This window comes from Lissotriton vulgaris, chromosome 8 (assembly GCF_964263255.1).
Source record: "Lissotriton vulgaris chromosome 8, aLisVul1.2, whole genome shotgun sequence".
NCBI classification, from domain to species: domain Eukaryota; kingdom Metazoa; phylum Chordata; class Amphibia; order Caudata; family Salamandridae; genus Lissotriton; species Lissotriton vulgaris.
Genome location: NC_141696.1, coordinates 671780942 through 671805852, shown reverse-complemented (window position 1 = coordinate 671805852; position 24911 = coordinate 671780942). Strand labels below are relative to the sequence as shown.

Sequence of the window (24911 nt, the reverse complement as noted above, 5' to 3'; positions counted from 1 at the left end):
CATTTTTCTTAATAATTATTCATAATTATTCTTTGTTTGGATATCACAGAAGCAAATAAGTTACTGAGGTGTGGGCAAGGGCTGTTAAAATTTATTTTCACATCAACTGGTTATTTGCTCTTGATGTTTCATAAATATGCAATGGATCCATTCATGAAAACGAATATGCTACCTACCAGTATGCATCTGTTCTTGGCATGTAGGGCTGCTGACATTCATATCTGTGCATAGATCCCCGCTTAGTGTTGGGTCCGGATGATTGCACATTGTTGTCCTAGAAGAGCCTTCGAAGTATCACGAGATAGGTGGCTCCTCCCCTGGACTACAGTGCGCATGGGCATCCTCTCCATCTTCAGATTGTTTTTCGCCATTGTGGCAGAGATGGAGTGTAATACAGTGAGTGATGTCCATGCTACATAGTAATTCTGAATGCTACGGCTGCTACAGGCGCCGGGGAGGAGGGTGGGCGATGTGAATGTCAGCAGCCCTACATACCAAGAACAGATGCATACTGGCAAGTAGCATATTCGGTTCGAGGCATGTGGGCTGCTGAATTCATATCTGTGCATAGATTACATAGCAGTCCCTCCTGTTAGCAGCAGCTGCCCGTGCCAGCTGCAGCAGTCTGAAAAAGAGTTTTGAGAACAGCCTGTCCTACAGCTGCCTGCTGTTTGGAATGCACATCTACGCAGTAGTGTTTCGTAAATGTATGTGTGGTGGACCAAGTGGCTGCCTTACATATCTCTTCTAAAGGAATATTCCCCAGGAAAGCCATGGACGCTACTAACTTATGTGTGGAGTGTGCTCGTGGTGGAATGGTTAGTGTGCGTTTAGCCTTAGCATAGCAAATCTGTATACACTTAACGATCCACCGGGCTATCCCCGCTTTGGAAATGGGGTTGCCTTTGTGTTGTGGAGACAAGGCAACAAAAAGCTGTTTTATTTTTCTGAAATCTTTTGTTCTGTCTATATAGTACATTAGAGCCCTTTTGACATCTAACGTGTGTAGGGATCTCTCCGCGACATTTTCTGGATTAGGAAAGAAAACTGGCAGTTCTATGGTCTGGTTCATGTGGAACTGCGAAATCACTTTAGGCATAAAGGTAGGGTTGGTGCATAATACGACCCTATTTGCGTGGACTTGTATGAATGGCTCTTGAATGGTTAGTGCCTGGAATTCACTAACTCTTCTTAGTGAGGTAATGGCTACTAGGAAAGCAACTTTCCAGGTCAGAAATTGAATCTCACAAGAGTGTAGAGGTTCAAAAGGTGGTCCCATCAATCTGGTGAGGACCACATTCAGGTTCCAGACTGGTGACGGTGGGTGTCTGGGAGGGATCACTCTTTTAAGTCCTTCCAGAAAAGCTTTAATGGCAGGCACTCTGAACAGTGAGAGGTGCTGCCTGTTCTGAAGATAGGCTGCTATGGCGGATAAATGTATACGAATGGAACTGTACGCTAGATTACATCTGTATAAGTGCAACAAATTGGGAAAACAATGGGGAGAGTAAGGGATTGTGTCCACTTGTGGTGGACGAGGAATACTCCTGTTCTCCTGGTCACGGATATAGAAAAACAAAAGAAGGAGTATCACCCGATGTATAGGCTGAAGGTTTTCCAAAAATGGAATAATTATTCCTTTTCTAAAAAAACCCTCACTCACCACCTAGTGGTGACATGCTTCATCATTGGGGTTCACCCTGGTGGCCTAGCGTCACCAGGGTGTGCTTCGACACCTGTAATACAGTGGAGCAGGTTGTGAAATGTGGGCACCAAAATTAGATGTTTCACAAGTGTCAGAAAAGAGCGAGGAACCAACCTAGACAAGCCCTACTGGAGGAAACAACAAAAAACAAAGAAACAACTCCACTCACATGCGTTACAACCTATAACGCGATTTCAAACCAAGTCAGCAGAAGCATCAATAAACATTGGTCCATAGTAAACTCAGGAAACTTCAAATGGGAGAAACCACTGTTCTCATATAGAAAAGCGCAGAGCCTAAAAGACAGCTTGGTCAATACAAGACCCAGGAACACGACAATGAACAACAACCCCACCCTCACACAGATGTGGGGCCTCCCGCCAGTGACAGGACACTCAAGATGTGGTGATTGCAGTGTCTGCCAACTTACTGACAACACCAAAACTTTAAATCTAGAAGCGGGCAGGGTCTGGGAACAAAGATCCCACACCAATTGCAATAGCAGCAATGTCATCTACCTGATCACATGCACCTGTGGAAAGCCCTATGTAGGAATGACAACCCGCAAGATAAAACAGCGCATCTGTGAGCACAGAAGCACGATACGCTGCAAGAAAAATACCACTAAACTGACAGATCACTTTCTTACTGTCCACCATACCCCAAATGACATGAGGTGGACAGTGATTGAACAATTGCAACCAGGTCCCAATATACAATCACGCCTCTTTGAAAAAGAGCAGCGATGGATCTATAGACTTTCGACCCACAAGATGGGCCTGAATGATAACATTCCATGGGCTTCTGTGCTAAAATTAATAGTGTCCTCCCTTGAGAAATACACCTATTTACTAGGTCACTTGACTACCCTGAAATCTAACCCACTGGACATCCCTATGTCCGTCCATCCCAGATGAGCTTTCTTATTAATATCCCCTGGGCCTCTATGCCAAAATGAATAATGCCCTATCCTGATACTCATCCTATAATCGAGACTATATGACATTCTCACATCAGTCTCTTTTTGTTAATAGCAGTGCAATAAGACGTCACCTCCACCCTGCTCAACACTGGGGCTACCAATAATACAGCCCCTCCCCCTCACCACTGTGACGTTCGAATTAACACGGAAACGTCCCTTGTAAAAAATTGGATGCTTTAAAGTACCCCGCTCAATATCGTTAGGCTCATGCATTCTGATTTGTGATATATTCACTTGGTATAACTAATCACTGTTCCAGGCATGCGCGTAAGCCTTAGCTTACAATCCCCTAGGAAACCAGCGGCCCTCCCGGCTTCCCGTAGCCCAGCCAGCCCAGCCGGTGACGCTGCTCCCACGTGATCGTGCCCGGAAGCAGTTTCTCATTATTACCGGCACCCGACCGCACGGCAATCATAGCCGAGCAGCGGAAGGTAGAAGTAGGTTATGGGCCTCTCTCCACGCCAGTAAACTGTAAGTAAGAATCTCGTTTCTATCTTCACCGAATCCTGATACGAGCATATGCCATGCCACGTACATTTACCGATGCGGCCACACTTTACCGCCCCTCGGCGTCCATCCTCAATCTAACCTAATCACGGGAACAATATTCCTTTACACAGAATACGTTGTACCGCGTGATGTGCCTACCCCCTGCCCGCCGAAGCACAATAGAAAACTACTAATAGTAAGCCTGCCCTCTGCCATGCAGCATCTGTGACTCTCTCTATGTTACATGTTTGTTAGTCTTGTGTGTCTCATTCCTAAACAGGCATGCCTGCACAATAATTACTAAGGGCTACCATTGTGTGGCCCATGTCATATAATAATGCGCATCAGAATATAATTGCGACCTAACAACGCAATTCTGCCTACCATTGGATTATGGCGATAAGAATAGAATTATTGCATGCAAATATGCACGCACCTATTGATATTGATACATAACCTTCTTGGCTATAATAGTAAGCGTTCACGTACACGATATCATCACGCTCATCATCTCCTGAGGTTTTTCCAAACACCACTGTGGCATGCAGTATGTATGCACTGAGAGTCTGCACGACGTAACAGGCTAGTAAGAGTGATTTGCGCCTGACGCCCATTTATTTTCTCTCCCCACAGGTTTTTGTCCATGCTCCCTTATTTTTGGAGCATTCCACCTTTGGCAAATTTTGCCATTGGTACTGAAAGGATTTAGGATAGGGTGAGTCTTTTAGGGGGCTCACACGGTCCATCTCCTTGGTCCTGATGAATACCGGGAACCTTCCCTAATGGTTGAAACATGTTGACCAACGCACTATAACACATACAGAGATACGTAGGTCGTAACTCCCCTTCCTGTATCTCGCACTTTATTTTTATTATTGTCCAGTTGCTTTTTAATAAAATTCACTTTCACAAAGTTAAACCAGGACAATTTTTAACATCTATTTTTTGCACCCACATTTCACAACCTGCTCCACTGTATTACAGGTGTCGAAGCACACCCTGGTGATGCTAGGCCACCAGGGTGGACCCCGATGATGAAGCACATCACCACTAGGTGGTGAGTGATGGTTTTTTTAGAAAAGGAATAATTATTCCACTTTTGGAAAACCTTCAGCCTATACGTCGGGTGATACTCCTTCTTTTGTTTTTCTATATAAGTGCAACAAATAACAGATAATGTTCTGAATAAATGATTACAGTGGGTTAATGTCATTGTTGGTACAATATATGACAAACCTTTTCCATTTAGCCGCATAGCATGCTCTGGTTGTGGGCCGTCTTGCCTCCTTGATGATATTCATACATTCTGGCGGCAAGTTGAGGTAGCCAAATTCTAGGACTTCAGGAGCCAGATCGCCAGGTTGAGCTGTTGCGGATCTGGGTGCTGAATGTCGCCATGGTTCTGCGTCAAAAGCCTGGGTGTGAGGCGCAGCCTCTGATGCGGTACCACGGATATTTCTAGAAACGTGGTGTACCATGGTTGGCGTGCCCACATTGGAGCAACCATGATGAGCGTCATCGAGTGTTGCCGTAGTTTGCGCGCCACCAGCGGTATCAAAGGTGCTGGGGGAAAAGCGTATGCAAATTTGCCTGACCAGTTCATCCATATCGCATTGCCCTGCGACTGTGGATGTGGGAACCTGCTTGCGAAGCTTTGGCATTTTGCGTTTTCCCTTGCGGCGAACAGGTCTATCTGTGGATGACCCCACTGCTGAAAGTACGGTTGGAGCACTGATGGATGTATCTCTCACTCGTGCATCTGGTGGCTGTGTCTGCTGAGCAGATCCACCATCTGGTTGTCTTTGCCCGGGAGGTGTTCCGCCACGAGGAAGATGTTCCTCTGAATGGCCCACTTCCACATGCTCTGAGCCAGATGAGACAACTGTGGAGAGTGTGTGCCTCCCTGCTTCTGTATGTAGTACATGGCTGTCATGTTGTCCGTCCGGATCAACGCGACTTTGTTGCACAAGTGTACCTTGAAAGCTTTCATCGCCATGAAGATTGCCATCAGTTCCAGAAGGTTGATGTGCATCTTCTTTTGCTGTGCTGTCCATAGTCCCTGCACTGTGTAGTGGAGTACATGAGCTCCCCATCCTTGGAGAGACGCGTCCGTCGTCAGTACAGGCACCGGCTCTTGGAACGGTCGGCCCTTGCAAAGGTTTTGTGGGTTCCACCAATGCAGAGAGTTGACTGCCCGACCGCTCACCAACACTAGGTCTTTTAACTGTCCTTGAGCCTGATTCCACTGACGTGCTAAGCACTCCTGAAGCGGACGCATGTGTAGTCTCGGGTGCGGGACTATGAAAATGCAGGAGGCCATCATGCCTATCAACTGCATGAACACTTTCGCAGGAAGCGAGTGTTGAGGTCTGAATTTTTGTATTAGCAATTGCATGCTGTTTATTCTCGCTGAATTTGGCTGAGCTTTGGCTGCCAGAGTGTTTATTGTCGCGCCCAGGTAGTGTTGTACGTTGGCGGGCTGAAGATGTGACTTTGGATAATTCAGTGAGAATCCCAGACTGTGAAGAAGATGAATGGTGTGGGACATGTGGCTGGCACACTGCTGGGCCATCTTTGCTTAAATAAGCCAGTCGTCCAGATAGGGGTAGACATGTATGTGCTGTCTCCTGAGGTGTGCTGCAACTGTTGACAGGCACTTTGTGAACACTCTGGGTGCCGTCGTTACTCCGAAAGGGAGGACCTTGAACTGGTAATGCTGATGTTGAATAGTGAACCTGAGATACTGTCTGTGTGATGGGTGTATGGATATATGGAAATACGCATCTTTTAGATCCAGTGTTGCGAGGAAGTCCCCCTGACTGAGAAGCGGCAGAACCTGCTGTAAGGTGAGCATATGAAAATGCTCTGACAGAATGTAACTGTTTAGAGGCCTGAGGTCCAGTATAGATCTGAGAGACCCGTCCTTTTTGGGTATTAAAAAGTACAGAGAGTACACCCCTGACCCTTGGTCTTCTACAGGCACGAGCTCTATGGCCCTTTTTTGCAGCATGCTGACGACCTCCTGCTGCAATAAGTGTTAGTGCTCCGCGGACATAGGACGGTGTCTTGGTGGGATGTTGGGTGGAGTGGACGTTAATTCCAGACAATACCCGTACTGTACAATGTCTCTCACCCACCTGTCTGTGGTGATGGACTTCCAGACTGGCAGGAACTGTTGTAGTCTCCCCCGACAGGTGTTACATGGTCGGGAGGCAGTGACAAGGCGTCACTGTTTGGTATTGGCAGAGGATCTGGAACTGTTGTTTCCTCTGCCTCTGCCCTTGATGTTGTTTCCACGATATCCACCTCGGCTGTTCTTATTGTAGGTGGATTGTGTACCTCCCTTATTGTATTGTGTTTGTTGTGTTGACTGACCTCTTGAGGGGCCCCTAGTATTGGAGCGACAAAAGGAGCCACCCCGAAACTGCTGTGACTGCAGAGCTCCCATAGACTTTGCAGTCTCTGTGTCTTTTTTAATTTTTCAAGGGTGGTGTCAACCTCAGGTCCGAATAAGAAGTCTGGGTTAACTGGCTCATTGAGGATAGAGGTTTGAATTTCAGGTTTGAAACCTGAAATTCTCAACCAGGCGTGTCTCCTTAACATAACGCTAGTGTTGATGGCCCTGGCTGCAGTGTCAGCTGCATCTAGAGTGCACTTGATGGAAGCATTGGTTATCAGTTTCCCCTCCTGGATGAGTAGTTCTGCCCCCTCCTTGTACTGATCAGGTAGGTGTTGCAACAGTGTCTCAAGGGTATCATAATGTGACCTGTCATATCTGGCCAAGAGTGCCTGAGTGTTGGCAATGCGCCAGATGTTAGCCGCCTGCGAAGCTACTCTTTTGCCAGAAGTTTCCATAACTTTGGACTCTTTGTCCGGAGGAGGGGCATCACCTGTAGTCTGGGAGTTTGCCCTCTTACGTGCATTTGAAACAACCAATGAGTCCCATGGCAACTGTCCCCTTATATAAGGAGGGTCCACAGGGGCCGGCCTATATTTCTTCTCAATCCTTGGGTTTAACACCCTGGCCCTAGTGGTGTCGTTAAAAATGTCAGTAGCATGCTTGAGGACCCCTTTGAGCATGGGTAGGGTTTTGACTGCCCTTTCCGAAGTGGAAAAAGTGTCGACCAGAAAGTCTTCATCCACAGGGTCAGCATGTAGCTCGACGTCATGATTACTGGCTGCCCTTTCAATAAGGGCGTTAAAGGCAGTTGTGTTCTCAGTAGGAGACGTTTTCACACTGTACACATGAGTGTCCAGGCCAGTCTGCGGATCCCTTGAGTCAGCAGGGTCCGTCCATTGTTGGTCTTGATCATCAGTGTCCACATGATAGAGATCATCCTCATGTTCATCATCCCCTGCCTCCACATCTGAGTATGTTGGGGAAAAAGTTTGAGGTTCCTGTCCATAGTGATGGAGGGGTTCCACAAGAGCTAGAGAAGTTGTAGAAACTCTCTTCTTCTTCAAGTGAATCTTGTATGACTCCATGGGAGTTTCCGGCATCAACTTTCTTTTGTATATGGACAGTCTACCAGTTTCTGAGTCGATGAATTGTCTCGGCTCCTGGTTTTCAGGCTCTTCTGCAGCCACCATTTCCGTCGACACTTGTTTAGTGGCGCCGATAGATTGTTTTGGCTCGAACATCTTCGGACGCACCAAGGGTGGTAACCCGAACTTGATAGGTGTCGACGCGGTCTGAACTTGTCCGACCAGCTTCGGCGTCGGGGCCTTTTTCGGTCCGACCGATGTAGCCTTTTCCTTGATACGTTGGAGCGACTCCGACACTTCTTTGGCCATGAACGGACTGGGGCGCGTCGACTCAACAGGGTCCTTGGAGCCAGTCTTCGACTTGTCCGTAGGGTTCGACCGAGGATCAATCCCGTCCTTCGGTTCGAGCTTCTTGTGCGAATCGACTCCCTTCGGCGTCGGCCTTGGTGGTTCGTTGGCCTTGACCTTGGTCTTCGGTGCCCCAACCATCGGCTCGACTACTTTCTTGAGCTTTCCGGCATCGACGGCCATTTTCTTTTTCTTCGGCTCCGAGGGGTTTGAGGCCTTGGAGCCGACCAGAGTCACTTGCACTTTCGGTTTCGGCAAAGATGCTGTCGGTTTCGATTTCTTTGTATCGACCGATGGCGGTTTCGAAACCGAAGGCTCTTTAGTATTGTTCGAAACCGGGCCTTTATGCGGGGCTGTAGAACGAGATTGTAGATCTTGGGTAAGGCCTAGTGGCTATCCCTCGACCTGAGCCTTATTGAGTGCGTCATCTTCGCCCCCGTATAGCCGGTTTGGCCTAGCTCGTCGCCCGAGCTATCTTCTACGGCCCCAAGGGCCTCCACGTCGTCTCCTACCTCATCGACGACGTTTTCCTCTTCGTCCTGCACCTCCTCGTCTTCGGCGTCATAGTCTGAGTCGTGGTCCGAAGCCGGATCGGAGCAGTGTTCCTGATCCTCCAGATCGACAACCTCTTCGTCCTCGGTTCCAAAGATGTTCACGACAACAGGCACTGACTTCTTTGACACCAATCGATCCGCGCGTCGAATCTTGAGAGTTTTCTTCGACCTGAACCGGGCACATGCCATACAATTGGCTTCGTTGTGGTCTGGGGACAGGCACTTGTTGCACACCGGGTGGACATCGATGTGCGGGTATTTTGCATTGCAAAGGGGACACCTCTTGAATGGACTTCTTTCCATTTGAGATCGAAGATCGGGTAGAGTATGGAAAGAAAAACTTGTTGAGTCCTCGATGTCCAACAGAAGAAAGGCACCGATACCGAACGAAACTATGCCGACGCTATCAAAAGTCTTTTGGCCTTGTAGAAAGTATTACTAACTTGAGCTAAGATAGTAACATCCGAACCCAATGGCGGAAAAAAACAATCTGAAGATAGAGAGGATGCCAATGCGCACTGTAGTCCAGGGGAGGAGCCACCTATCTCGTGATACTTCGAAGACTCTTCCAGGACAACAATGTGCAATCATCCGGACCCAACACTAGGCGGCTATCTATGCACAGATATGAATTCAGCAGCCCACATGCCTCGAACTTCCCTAATCTTTAACCTAATTATTTACAAATGTTAGTTATTCTTTTGACCCGTTTGACAATTTCAATATCGACTAGGTTCATTAAACTCTATCCACAAGAGATAGAGTGATTTAGAGAATCAGCGCAATCTAAAGGCAAGCAAACCGTCAGCACCTCGGTACCCTGATGAATAATGCCCACTATAAACTGAACACAACTACTTAATCCAAACAAGCATTGGCATAGCCAATAGGTCTCACCTTTGGGACCTTGCAGCATATTATCCTAGAAGACTTACTTTCACACTGCTGTTCAAACGATCATACCGCCTCGGTCAGTGATTCCAAGCCTCAACTGATGGACGGCACGATAAGAAAGCGCGTTTGTGGTGTTCATGTCCCTTGCCGGTCACTAAGTAAAGTAAAGGGAGCCATCTTGGACTGAATCCAATACGGTCACAAAGGAGTGTGAAGTGCAGACAAATGGGCGCATATGTAAGCATTCCATTCAAAATACCACAATAATACAACGCCTTAAAGTATGTGGGATCCATAGGAAGCCGCGCCTCCCCCTACTGAGGAATCCAAAGACTAGGGGGGAGGGGGGAGGAGCACTGGCAGCGGGATGCGTATGTGTTTAATAGGGGGACGGCCTCAGCCTAAAAAGTTAAGCAGAACCTTATTTCTGAGGCAAAGACGAAGACAATCTGATGGTGCACGGTTGGATTGGGACCACAATTAGGCCCGGGTACTCTCGAAAAAGTGGGCTACATTCCCATGGATCACCATCTGTTTAGTCTGTGTAATCAGTCTGACCCTGTGCCCCAAGTTGGCATGGTATGCCCAGAAGTGGGTCCCTTGTTCACTCTGCCACTGGATTCAAGATAGCCTGGCTGATGAGGGTTATGAACCCGAAACCGGTCCCAGGATGCTTGTTTCCGGTCCAGGGAAGACATGGCTTGGCAGTTCGGGCTGGACTGTTCCCATGAGTCACAGGGTCAGACTGATTTGCATATGGCCGTGTCTGAACTGGGGTGGTGGAGTGAGCTAAAGAATGATGATGGATTAAACCCATAACAGTTGACAGGGGGTGATTGTTTAATTTGCTCAAATGCTCCGTCCATCATCCCCTTTGGTATCGCTCCCCTTCATGAATGTCAGGAAGGCTTTTAACATCAAATGAATGGCCCACAACTCAAACAAGTTTATATGGAGACAGGTCTCTAATGAAGACCAGAGACCCTCGGGTTTCCACCTCTCCCAAAAGACCTCCCCTACCCAGCAGTAAGGATTCTATCACCCCTGTCCGCTTTGGGTGGAGTTGGGAGAGCGGTCTGCAGCTGTTCAACTGTTGTCAAGCAGCCACCTCTGCAGATCTTCACCTCGCCGAACTCTCCTTCGCAAACCTCTTGCCTCAGCTGTCTTCCTTTTCAATCCCAGAGTTTCCCAAACGCCCTCTACCGATATCCTTGAGGCATCTTCGCCCTCGCAAGCAAACTAGCTATCTATCTGATGAGGAAACCCTTGACCTCACCCTATCTTACAACCTTTCCCTCATCACAACAAATTCACTAGACCTCACTGAAAAGGAAATCCAGGATTTTTTCCATAGGACCATAACGCAGCCCCTATATTTCCTTGGCTACCAGACGCCAGTGCCGCACACCCCATCTGCACGATCGCTATTGACCCTTATAGATCAGCCCCCCTCTGTAATAGAAGGGTGATCAGAAGCAACTTGCACCTGTACCCCTGTCTGTCCCAAACCCCGCTACCACCCCCCTCCCCGCTCTGACGGATCTCTTAATCAACTGCCGTTCTGCAGTAAACCATGCGGCCGATGTCGCTGCTCTCATGCTGAACAACAACACTGACTTAGCCATTCTAACAGAATCATGGATTAATGACGCATCATCCCCATGCCTCGACCTCTTAATCCCCCCCAACTTCAACATTGCCAGGCTAGACAGACCACATAACAAAAAAGGTGGCGGAATCGCCTGCATCCATCGCTCTAACCTCCTTGTCACAGAGCTTCTAACGGATACCACAGATTCCTGCGAATATCTAGCCCTCTCAGTCTGCAGTAGCACCACCCACCTATGTAACCTACACATCTTTTACCACCCCCCAGGCACTAACAAAGTTTTCACTGACTACCTCATGGAAGTTATCACGGCTATGAACTCCCCCAACACCAAAGAAATTTTTCTCGGTGCCTTCAACCTGCACTGGAACGACCTTAAGGATCCTCATGTCAACGTCATTAAAGACCTCATGACCGATCTAGCCCTGACCCAAGCTTGCCTTCTCCCAACCCACTAGAAAGGGGCCACTCTAGACTGGATCATCTCTAAGGCGACAACCGTCAAGCTCATATCGATTGACCCCTGCGACTGGTCAGACCACCATGCCATCGCCTTCCTGCTACCTGGCCCCCGCAAGACTAGGACACCACAACCGGTGCTCCCAAAACGCTAGGTCAGAGACACCAAAAACCTACCCCTCAATGAACTTGAGATCCGCTGCAAATCCGACCTCCCCCCCAACATTACTTCGGTCAGTGACCTAAATGATCACTACTCTGATTCAATGTCGAACATCCTGGATGACCTAGCCCCTCTTAAACTAAAAAGAATTCAAGTCAAAGATATAAACCCAGGGTTAACTGGTTCCCTCAACGACGAGAGGAGATCCCTCCGACAAACTGAAAGAATCTGGAGATAGCACCCCTTGGCAGATCACCTAAAACTTCTTCGCCAGGCCAGGAAAACTTACAACAAGAATATCGTCAACTCAAAAAATGAGTTTTTCAGAGCGGAATTAGGAAATGCCCAGAACAGACCGCGCAAAATCTTTGAGATGGTCAAAATCCAATCGAACAAACTGTCCAAAACAGCGAAAGAAACCCCCAAGTCTCTCATCTCCTCCGAGTATTTCTCCTAGTTTTTCGCAAACAAAATCAAAACCTTAAATATCGAACTCAAGGCTGCCTCACTCCCCCATCCGAACCTCGACCTTCCGCCTCCTCCCCCCCCTGCCGCCATGGTCCTCCCCGAAGAATCTAGCACACTGGTCCGAATTCGCACCCTATGATGAAGACGCTGTCACAAAAATCCTTTCCACCCTGAACCCTAACAACCACTTCAACGACCCACTCCCTTCAAACTGTCTCAAGACCATTGCCAAATCCATTATTCGTAGCTGGACTGTGATAATCAACACATCTCTCCGGCAGGGATTAATACCGACCTCGCTGAAAGCAGGCCAAGTCCTCCCAATTCTGAAAAAGCTGTCACTGGACCCAGCCTCCCCAGACAACTTTAGACCAATTTCCAACATTCCTCTCTTGGCTAAAGTGCTGGAAAAGTGTGTACAAATTCAGCTAAGTCACCACATCAACAACTTCCATCTACTCGACAACTGCCAATCCGGCGTCCGACCGGGACACAGCACTGAAACCACCATGCTCCACATTGTCGATGACAATCTTCAAGCCCTTAACCAAGACAAAACCTGTCTCCTAATACTCCTTGATCTATCCTCGGCCTTCGACACGGTCAACCACGAGATGCTACTCGAACGCCTCAGAAATGGGATTAGATGGCACTGCTCTCGACTGGTTTAGTTCCTACCTCCAAAACTGATCTCAGAGATTCCTAGCCAATGGCGAACTGTCCGCTCCTTCCGTGGTCAAGGTGGGAGTCCCTCAAGGATCAATGTTGTCCCCCACCCTTTCCAATCTCTATTTAGAACCCCTTGCCGAAGTCCTGCGCACTGCAAATATCTCCTTCTATATGTACGCTGATGACACTCCGATCTACATAAAAATCTCTTGACTTGCGCAGATCCTCACCTTGAATGAGGCCCTGAAGCTGACCGTCATATGGCTCTCCTCCAACCAACTCAAACTCAATGCTAAGAAAACTGAGTTCCTTCTAATCTCCCTGCCCAGGAGCAACTCTGAGATCCAGACTTGGATTAAAGCTATCACAACCTTAAACTGTTCCCCGACCATTGTGGATTCCGCCAAATCTCTGAGAATTACCTTGGATTATAACCTAAACATGCGAGATCACATCAACGCAATGGCCAAATCTGCCAGATTCCACCTGAGCTACCTATGGAAACTGAAACCCTTTCTAGACGCTCCTGACCTGAAAACTAGCAGTCCAATCTTTAGTTATCTCTCGGCTGGAATATGGTTGCTCCACCCTCTCCGGTTTACCCAAGATCTCGCTGGCACCCATAAAAGCCTGCCTCAACGCAGCCGCCAGACTACTTACAGGCTCTAGAAAATTCAATCACATCACTCCTCATTTGAAAGTGTTGAACTGGCTTCCCTTTGAGGCTAGGATCCACCCCAAGCTGGTATGCATCACGCACAAGGCCTTACACTCTAACTCTCCTGCGTATCTTGCACAGAAGCTTGTGATATCCGGAGGAAGCAGAAACTCACGATCGGCCAATGCCCTCCTACTCCGGCCTGCACGCTTTAGGAAAATAAAAACTTACAATCGAGCTTTCGCCGGGACTGCACCAAGAATATGGAACTCCCTCCCTCCCGACATCAGAAGAATCCCCTCCATGGCACGCTTAAAAAAAAAGAGGCTAAATCTTTCCTCATGGGTAAATTCCTTGGCTAAACCAGTTCCACAGCCACCTGAGAGACTGTTGCCTTATCCTGGGACCTTGTACAGTACTCGTGTGATATCCTGCCTATTGTATGACTCTTATCTCTGTAAAATGTCCTGTTGTATAGTTTTTCCTTTCCCCCAATGTACAGTAAACATATGATATCCTGCCTACCTTATGACCCCTCGACCCTGTAAACTCTCTGATGTATAGGTCTCCTGTGATGACCTGCCTTTTGTATTCTCTATGAATCTGTAAAGCGCTCTGATACCATCACGGGTCAAGTTCGCGCTCTATAAAACCTTAAAATAAAATAAAATAAAATAGTCCACTCCGAAAACTCGATGGAATCTGACAGGTTCCCTTGGTGCAGGCCCAACCAAGACTACAAATCCCATTGTAGAACCCTCATATGCTACTAGCATGGTTAACAAGCAGAATGCAGGAGGCCAATAGTCAATGAAGCCTCAGAACCACCTTCACCAAGACCAAGAACTGAGACTGATATATTGGGATCATAGTCTGAATACCCCGGACTCTCTGATCCAGAGAAAGGTATGGTAATGCAGTGTATCCAAGATAGATCACATGATAGGTAGTGTTGGCCAGCACCCTCATCGCTCTCAACCCAGGACGAACCCCCACCTGCTACAGGGCCACCCCGAAGCGCACCCATGGTTCCTTCGCCTGCCAGAACTGCAGCTTCTCCTACATCGAAGACGCAGAGACACCCGCCATGACAAAACACAACCAACTCCGATGCATCCTGATCAACACCCGCTCCGCATGCAAACACGCCATTGAGCTCTGAGACCTACTCGACACCGCATCTCCAGACGTCGCCTTCCTAACTGAGACCTGGATGAACGAAACCTCCTCTCCAGACATCGTCATAGCCATCCCCGACGGATACAAGATCATCCGCAGAGACCGCTCCAACAGAGTCGGAGGAGGAATCGCCATCGTCCCCAAGAAGACAATCAGGGTCTCAACAAACACCGACAACACTCTCAGCACCGCCGAACACATGCACTTCCAGATCCACACAGACCCCAAGACCACCCTAAGAGGCACCCTCGTCTACAGACCACCCGGACCCCGAACACAATTCTGCGACACCATCGCCAACTTCATCAGCACGCACACACTGACCTCCACCGATTACATCCTCCTCGGAGACCTGAACTTCCATCTGAAGAACAACAACGATAGCAACTCCTCCACCCTGATAGACAACCTCGGACTGGAACAGCTCCTCACGACGCCGACCCACATCGCCGGACACACGCTCAACTCCATCTTCTCCTCTAGCCCACGTCTCCGAACCCACATGGACCGACCAACACTGCATCCACTTCACCTTCTGGAAAACCGTCACACATCACCGCACCCTACAGATCCCCTGTCGCCGCTGGGGCAAAATCACCGAAGTACAACTACAGACAAACCTCGCACTCAACCCACCGACCAACCCCTCAAACCCTGACAATGGCGCGTGCACCCTCCGACAATGGATGGACGACTGCGCCAACACCTTAGCCCCGCTGAAAAAACAAACCCTCAAAGACACCAGTAAGAGAGCCAACTGGTTCACCCCGGAACGCCTAGCGCCAAAGCGCACCTGCCAGAAGTTGGAGAACATATGGCACAGCGAGAAGTCGCAGGGCAGCCGCGCAGCCCACAAAGACGCTATCCGCAACCACCACCACCTCATCAGGACCGCCAAGAGGACCTCCTTCAAAGACCGCCTTGACAACAACGCACACAACAGCAAGGAGCCCTTTAACGTCATGAAGGAACTCTCCAACCCCAGCTCCAACGCCAACGACATCCCACCGTCGCAAGCCCTGTGCGACTTCCTCGACCAGCTTCTTCCACCGCATGATTTTTTTTTAATTTTTTTTTTTGGAAAACCTTTATTTACTAAGTGAAGTACACCGCTATTCAGCCGTACATCCCGGAGGCCAGGCAGCATTGTGAATCAGGTAGAAAGCATGTACAAAACAGTCAAAGGAGCAGTCAGGTTTAATTTTATGAATATTAGAGTATCTCAAAAACAAGAGAAACCAACTGAAACAAGAGAAGAAAAAAGGAGAAGAAGAGGAGAAAGAAAGAGAAAGGGAAGGAAAAGTAAGATGGCAAGGCAAAGAAGCATAAAAAGCGGTGAGGCTCATGTCCAAGGGGAGAGGCGGGTCAGACGACATCATAAGGGTACCAGATCATGAAGCAAATATGTGATCGGGGAGCAGGAAATCAGGATAAGTCACGTGAAACCTGGGGAGGGGGAAACTACGGAGATAGGTGAACCTCCGGGTGAGCTGACTCTGGAGGCACACAAATGTCTCCTCTGTATGAATTCCAGGCACTCCAGATCAAGCCCCACATCCTGGGCTTACCCCGGGCCATGTAAACTATTTTCTCCCGGAGTATGCACCAGTCCATATTGGTCTTCCAAAGACTGACAGTGGGGGGGGCCGGAGCACCCCACCTCTGGGCGATGTCCCTCTTGGCAATCATATTTCCCAGGGTGACCCAACGAGTCTGAGCAGTATTATAATCATTCGGACACCACACGTTCAGCAGGCAGCGTCGAGCCTCCGCAGGTAAAGTCACACCAGTCACAACCCTCATAACCGCATGCACTCGTTCCCAATAGGTGGCAATAACGTGACACTCCCAAAATGTATGCATGAAGGTGGCCAATGCCCCACACCCTCTCCTACAAAGGCCATCCTGGGAGAGCCCCATGCGAATCAGCCTGGGGCCCGTCACATATACCCTGTGGAGCACCTTCAACTGAACCAATCGCAGCCTGGCAGAGATGGCCACCTCCTTGGGGGAGGAGACCGCCGCCTGCCATTCCTCGTCATCCATCTCAATCCCATCCTTCACCCAGAGGTCTCGCACTTTCACAAGCAGATCCGTCCGAACATTTATGAGTTTCTTGTAGGTCAGGGAGATGGCACTATCCGGCATATGCCCGTCCAGCACCCTGTCCTCAAGCGGGGATGATTCGGGGACCTAGTCACCGACAGGCAAGGAAGATGTGAGTGCGTGTCGCAGTTGTGCGTATCGGAAGAATTCCGTGGCACCCAATTGAAATTCAGCCTGCAAGTCAGTGAACGATTTAATTTCCCCCCTGGACATCACATCTGCGACTTTGGAAATACCAATGAGATCCCACCGGTCAAACCCCTTAGAGTGCCACAGTCTCCCCAGGAGGTCGGAATCATAAAGGGGAGTAGCCATGGTGAGCCTGCCCTGCCAGCCCAGAGATTTCGTCACCGCCCTCCACAAATGCACTGCCGTCCTGGTGGGACCAGTCAGTTTCCGGTCCAGAGATCTAGAGTACAGCGCTCTGTAGTACATCCCATCTTTCAAGAGCCAGCGATCCATTGCGTAACCTGGGTTAACCGCCGGTCCATAGAAGCCATGGTTAATGGCCGCCAATTGAGACGCCCAATAGTAGCGGCGCATGTCAGGCAAGGCAATCCCACCGTCATACCACGGAATAGTCAATTTGAGAGTAGAAATGCGCGGTCTGCCATCCCACAACAATGCGCGTTGCAGGCCCTCTATCTCCCCGAAGTACTTAGACGGAACTGGGTCTTGCGTGTTCTGAAGTGCGTAGAGGAACCTCGGCAGGGACATCATTTTGAACAGCACTGCGCGGCCCAACAGGGACAGCGGCAGTTTCTTCCAGCCCTCCACGTCTCGCCGCAGGCGTGCCAACGGGGGGAGCAAGTTGTTCACATATCGTGTCCTGGCATCCGTGGAAATGTAGATGCCCAGATACTTGAAGCCCTGCTGCGAGACCTGTATAGCACAACCTCTAGGGAGACGCGGAGTGTCTCCACACAGCACGTAGAGGTAGGACTTAGACCAATTGATGACCAGGCCCGAGTAACCACCAAAAGTACCCAGTACGTCAAAGGCCACAATTAAGGACCGACATGGGGAAGTGAGGTAAAGAATAATGTCGTCCGCGTATAGCGAGACTCGATCTTCGAAGCCAGGCGCCCATCGGATACCAGCAATGTCAGGATGAGTACGGATCCAGGCGGCCAACGGCTCAAGCGCTAACGCAAAAAGGAGCGGTGACAGCGGGCAGCCTTGTCTAGTGCCTCTACGTAAAGCGAAGGAGGCAGACAAACGGCCGTTCACCGTCACGTTGGCCATCGGGGAAGAGTACAGGAGCCGAACCCAACCAATGTAGTCGGGGCCAAACCCAAACTTGGAAAGCACCGCCCAAAGGTAGTTCCACTCGAGCGAGTCAAATGCCATCGTCGCGTCAAGCGAGGCAAGCACAGTCGGCTCGGTAAGCATGTGCGCCTGCGCAAGAACTGCGTGGAGCCTGCGATGGTTGAGGGCCGTGTTCCGGTGAGGAATGAAGCCAGACTGGTCCGGATCACGCCCACGAGCCTATTGGCTAGTAGCTTTGCCAGGATGGGTGAGAGCTTTCTGTTTAATTCAGAGACTCTGTCCCTCACCACCCCCTTTTTGTAAATATTTTTGTCCACCCTAAGCGTGGAAGGGTATTCTCAGATGTGAGACCCTTGCTCATTGCACCATCAGGATTCAAGCAAACCGGGCCGAAGACGGCTGTAATGCCAGAAACCGGTCCCCGGGAGCTTGTTTCCTTCCCAGTGTAAGAATTGGCTTCTGTAGTTTGGTTTGTCCTGTTCCCATCATGCACTGGGACAGGAACAGACTAATTTGCATACAGCCAGGTTCTGAAACTGGGATGGTGCAGTGAGCTAAAAAAACGGTGTTGGATCTAGCCCTGATCTTTTGACTGGGTGAGAGCTTTCTGTTTAATTCAGAGACTCTGTCCCTCACCACCCCCTTTTTGTAAATATTTTTGTCCACCCTAAGCGTGGAAGGGTATTCTCAGATGTGAGACCCTTGCTCATTGCACCATCAGGATTCAAGCAAACCGGGCCGAAGACGGCTGTAATGCCAGAAACCGGTCCCCGGGAGCTTGTTTCCTTCCCAGTGTAAGAATTGGCTTCTGTAGTTTGGTTTGTCCTGTTCCCATCATGCACTGGGACAGGAACAGACTAATTTGCATACAGCCAGGTTCTGAAACTGGGATGGTGCAGTGAGCTAAAAAACGGTGTTGGATCTAGCCCTGATCTTTTGACTGGGTGAGAGCTTTCTGTTTAATTCAGAGACTCTGTCCCTCACCACCCCCTTTTTGTAAATATTTTTGTCCACCCTAAGCGTGGAAGGGTATTCTCAGATGTGAGACCCTTGCTCATTGCACCATCAGGATTCAAGCAAACCGGGCCGAAGACGGCTGTAATGCCAGAAACCGGTCCCCGGGAGCTTGTTTCCTTCCCAGTGTAAGAATTGGCTTCTGTAGTTTGGTTTGTCCTGTTCCCATCATGCACTGGGACAGGAACAGACTAATTTGCATACAGCCAGGTTCTGAAACTGGGATGGTGCAGTGAGCTAAAAAATGGTGTTGGATCTAGCCCTGATCTTTTGACTGGGTGAGAGCTTTCTGTTTAATTCAGAGACTCTGTCCCTCACCACCCCCTTTTTGTAAATATTTTTGTCCACCCTAAGCGTGGAAGGGTATTCTCAGATGTGAGACCCTTGCTCATTGCACCATCAGGATTCAAGCAAACCAGGCCGAAGACGGCTGTAATGCCAGAAACCGGTCCCCGGGAGCTTGTTTCCTTCCCAGTGTAAGAATTGGCTTCTGTAGTTAGGTTTGTCCTGTTCCCATCATGCACTGGGACAGGAACAGACTAATTTGCATACAGCCAGGTTCTGAAACTGGGATGGTGCAGTGAGCTAAAAAACGGTGTTGGATCTAGCCCTGATCTTTTGACTGGGTGAGAGCTTTCTGTTTAATTCAGAGACTCTGTCCCTCACCACCCCCTTTTTGTAAATATTTTTGTCCACCCTAAGCGTGGAAGGGTATTCTCAGATGTGAGACCCTTGCTCATTGCACCATCAGGATTCAAGCAAACCGGGCCGAAGACGGCTGTAATGCCAGAAACCGGTCCCCGGGAGCTTGTTTCCTTCCCAGTGTAAGAATTGGCTTCTGTAGTTTGGTTTGTCCTGTTCCCATCATGCACTGGGACAGGAACAGACTAATTTGCATACAGCCAGGTTCTGAAACTGGGATGGTGCAGTGAGCTAAAAAACGGTGTTGGATCTAGCCCTGATCTTTTGACTGGGTGAGAGCTTTCTGTTTAATTCAGAGACTCTGTCCCTCACCACCCCCTTTTTTGTAAATATTTTTGTCCACCCTAAGCGTGGAAGGGTATTCTCAGATGTGAGACCCTTGCTCATTGCACCATCAGGATTCAAGCAAACCGGGCCGAAGACGGCTGTAATGCCAGAAACCGGTCCCCGGGAGCTTGTTTCCTTCCCAGTGTAAGAATTGGCTTCTGTAGTTTGGTTTGTCCTGTTCCCATCATGCACTGGGACAGGAACAGACTAATTTGCATACAGCCAGGTTCTGAAACTGGGATGGTGCAGTGAGCTAAAAAACGGTGTTGGATCTAGCCCTGATCTTTTGACTGGGTGAGAGCTTTCTGTTTAATTCAGAGACTCTGTCCCTCACCACCCCCTTTTTGTAAGGATTTTAGGTTCAGCATTCAACAAAGAGATAGGACGGTACGACTTACAAAGGTCCCGGGGCTTCCCCTCCTTGTGAATGGCCACTATGGTGGCCAAGCGTTGGTCAAGCGGGAGTTCGCCAGCGTCTCGGGCTGCCAGAAACATATTCCGCAAGGGTGCAGCAATGGTGTCTGCCCTGATTTTATACAGCTCCACTGGGATGCCATTGGGCCCCGGTGCTTTCCCTGAACGCAGCGACTGTATTGCCGACGCAACTTCGTCTACCGTTATGTCACGGTCCACGTCTTCCCGCTCCACCTCAGACAGACAGGGAAGCTCAACCTCCTCCAAGAAAGAGGCCGAGTCCGACTCGGACATAGTGGAGACAGAAGTATAGACCTTCTCAAAGTAGTCAGCAAACGCCGCGGCAATAGCAGTAGGATCAGTAAGGACCAGGCCGCCCTCTCCCAGAATCTCGGGCACCACTCGGGAAGCCAATTCCTTCTTGTCCAACCAGGCAAGAAGCTTGCCCGCCTTATCTCCGGCATCATAAATCCTTCCTTGCTGGTCTCTGCCCATCGCCTTGGCAGCGTCAGTAGCAGTGGCACTGTACTCCGACTGCTTCAGGGAGAGAGCATGGAGCAATTCTGGCGTCGGCCCCAGTGCTAACTGGGAATTCAGGTCCGCGATATCCGACTCCAGTCGCACCAAATCCTCATCCCATCGTCTACGCGCTTCGGCTATCAGGGAGAAAGCCTCTCCCCTAAGGACAGTCTTGAAGGCCTCCCAAAGGGAAACGGCCGACGTGACCGAACCCGTATTTTCATTGAAATACAGCTCGATAGACTTAGCCAGGAGGTCCCGGGTCTTGGGGTTGCAAAAATACCAGGGGTTAATCGGCGCCACTCTGGTCGTTGCCAAAATACCAAAGTCAAACGACACCCAAACCGGCGAATGGTCCGAGATACCCCTGGCCATAAGGCGGGCACTGGAAACAGATTGTGCGTTGGCCGAGGGAGTCAGAATGTAGTCAATACGAGAGAGACTACCATGAGCCCCGGAATGGAAGGTGTAATGTAGCTGGGCAGGATGTAAAAGTCGCCAGCAATCGATGAAGCCCATGGTGTTCATGAAATCCGGGAGCCATGATTGTGCGCTGCGAAGATCTCTGGACGGGAAACGGTCCAAGGTACCTGATACCACAGAGTTAAAGTCTCCACCCAGAATCAAGAGCCCTTCCGGGAGGCCCAGAATGGTGCCGCCCAGGTCCCGAAAGGTGGCGGCCTGCAGTCCCGGGGGAACATAAATCGAAACCAGAACCAAGGTGCGCCCCTCCCATCTGCCCACCACGGCTACGTAGCGGCCTCTATCATCCACCAGCGTGGACTCCACCTCCAGGGGAAGAGACATGCACACCATGATACCCACTCCCCGGGACCCTGTAGAGAACCCAGAGTGGGCCACCATCTTGAACCCTTTCCTATTCAGAGCTTTACATGTGTTACCAACAAGATGAGTTTCCTGCAAGAGAACAATGTCCGGAACACAACGTTTGAGCATCTGTAGCACCACCCCTCGTTTAATGCGATCCCCCAACCCATTCACGTTCCAGCTAAGTACATTCAAAAGCTTACCCCCCATCATCAAAGATGCCCCATCCCAACCCTCCCCCCCGGAAAGCAGCCATCGAAGCGTCGCATTCAAAACAATAACACCTTAGCCTTGAGAAAAGTAGGAAAAGAAAAGCAGAAGAGAAGCACACACCCAGACTACCCCCCACCCTGCACCCCTGCATTAGACAAAGAGCCACCCCAACTAGCAGTGTGCCTGTCGCCCCTAAAACTAATCTACAGAAAGCCCCCAGAGGAGAAAGGAGACGTCCTATCCCCCCCCGTCACCCTCCCATCATGGGAGAACAGGAGAAGTGAAAATTAAGGATTTAGTGTCAACAGTCAATGCCGTACGCCGCAACCCCCCCAGATAGATGAACAGAAACAGAGAGTTCATTCCTGGGACCCTGGACCTCCCGACGCCCCCTCCGACTGGTCTGCCGAGTTGGTCCGATGCTGAGGCAAAGTGTCCAACCAATCTCCTGCGGCATCAGGGAGATCGAAGAACAACGTCCGTTCGCCATGTTCAATGCGCAGTTTCGCTGGATAAAGCATAGAGTACCTTAACCCCATTTCCCGCAGCCTCCGCTTCACTCCCACAAAACTCTGACGACGTTTCTGGACGGCCTGGGTAAAGTCAGGGAAAAAGTTAATGTCAGCGTTCTGGAATCTCAGCGGGCCACCGCTTCTCGACGCTTGCAAAATGGCGTCCCGGTCCCGGTAGTTGAAGAGTCTTGCAATGATGGGGCGCGGGGATGCGCCCGACTTCGGTCGGCCACCCGGTAGTCTGTGTGCTCGCTCTATTGAGAAAAATTTGCTCAATCCACCTGGTGCCAAGTGTTTCACCACCAAGTCCTCCACAAACAAGTCCACTGATTCTTCCTCGGCTCCCTCCGGCACACCTGTAATACGGACGTTCTGGCGCCTTGCCCGTCCCTCAAAATCATCAAGTCGGCGAGCAAGTGTCCCATTAGCCGCCTTCAACTCCCGCACCTCGGCCTGCACGTCCGACATATCCGAAGTCAAGCTCGACGTTTTAATGTCGAGCGACTTGACCCTATCGTTAGTTTTGCCGAGGTCGGCCCTGATGAGATTGAGCTCGATCTTGAGGGTGTCAACTTTGCTGGACAGCGCTTCGAGGTGGCTGTGCATCTCAGACTTTACACCAGCAATGGCTCCCATCACGTCACGAAGAGTGGGTTCCGCATCTTCAGGGGACACATCTCGGTGCAGGCCTTTGGCCTGGCCCGATGTGCCCGGCGACCCCTTGGAGTAGGAAAACCGTTCGGGGATGGTGGATTGGGACTGGGTGGGTTTTCTGCTGACTCTCGGAGGTTTCCCTTTGTCTGGATCACCTCTGCCCACCATGTGGGCTGACCGGAGCGGTACAACAGGGGAACAGGTCAACCACACCACCACCACTCGGTTTAGTCACGCAGTTCACACCACCACCCGACGATTAAGGCGAGTTGCGAAGGAGACCACCGGGGTCACTGGGTCCAGCTAGTACAGCAGATCCACACGCTGGGCGCCGAAGCGGGCCACGCCTCAGTGCTGACAATGCCCGGCAACAATGCCGTCAGCACCAGACAGCTTCACGACGGCACAACTCGGTCCAGGAAACTCTGATTTTTAATCTGAGAACGGGTGTTGCGTCAGCATCAACTCCGCTGTTGATTCCCACCGTCGTGGGACAGGATAGAGTACAGGATCAATGCGGAGGATCGGAGGGTCTTCGGAGCTCCGAGCTTACGCGGCCATCTTGGTTGCCTGCGAAGCTCCTCCTTCCACCGCATGATTGACGACATCCACAATAGCTTCAACCCCCGGACGACCCTAACAGGTCCCAACATGCCGAAACCACCACACCCCACCGACTACGACCCCCTGACTACCTGGGCCAACGTGAGCATCGAAGACACAATCAAGAACATGGGCACAATCTACTCCGAATCGCTGTCTGACCCTTGTCCACAACACATCTTCAACAAAGCCGGCAGCTCCATCGCACCCCACCTACACAACATCATCAACCTCTCTTACAAGACCGCCACCTTCCCTGAAAGCTGGAAACACGCCGAGATCAACGCCCTACTGAAGAAACCAAAGGCGGACCAGAGCGAACTGAAGAACTTCCGGACCATCTCCCTTCTTCCGTTCCCAGCTAAGGTCATCGAGAAGATAGTCAACATCCAGCTCACCCGCTACCTCGAAGACAACAGCATCCTGGACCCCTCCCAGTCGGGATTCCACAGTAATCACAGCACCAAGACCACCCTCATCGCCGCCACAGATGACTTCACGATCCTACTGGACAACGGCCCTCATCCTTCTGGACCTCTCCGCCGTCTTCGACACTGTCTGCACACGCACACTACTCACACGACTCCACAACGCAGGGATCCGAAACAAGGCCCTGGACTGGACCTCCTCCTTCCTCTCCGGCAGAACCCAGAAAGTCCGCCTCCCCCCGTTCCGATCCGAAGCCTCCGAGATCATGTGCGGCGTCCCGTAGGGATCCTCCCGCGGGCCGATGCTGTTCAACGTCTACATGGTGCCTCTTGCATGCCATCGACCAACATCACAACCTCAACATAATCTCCTGCGCCGACGACACGCAACTGAACCTCTCCCTCACCAAGGACCCTTTCACCGCCAAATCCAACCTCCAATAGGGAATGAAGGCCGTCGCCGACTGGATGGATAGCTGCCTTAAGCAGAACACAGACAAGACGGAGATCCTCATCCATGGGCCCAACCCCTCAGCATGGGACGACTCCTGGTGGCCTGCATCGCTGGGTACACCCCCCGCACCCACCAACCATGCACACAACCTGGGAGTCATCCTCGACTCAAAACTCACCATGACCAAACAAGTCAATGCTGTCTCC

General features: G+C 50.3%; 1 protein-coding gene across 5 annotated transcripts in view; it reads right to left on the bottom strand.

Annotated features, from left to right (window-relative positions):
* The window catches only part of ACOT9 (acyl-CoA thioesterase 9), a 525989-nt gene that overhangs the window by 287696 nt on the left and 213382 nt on the right, over nt 1-24911 (bottom strand). The gene's annotated exons all lie outside the window — the stretch shown is intronic.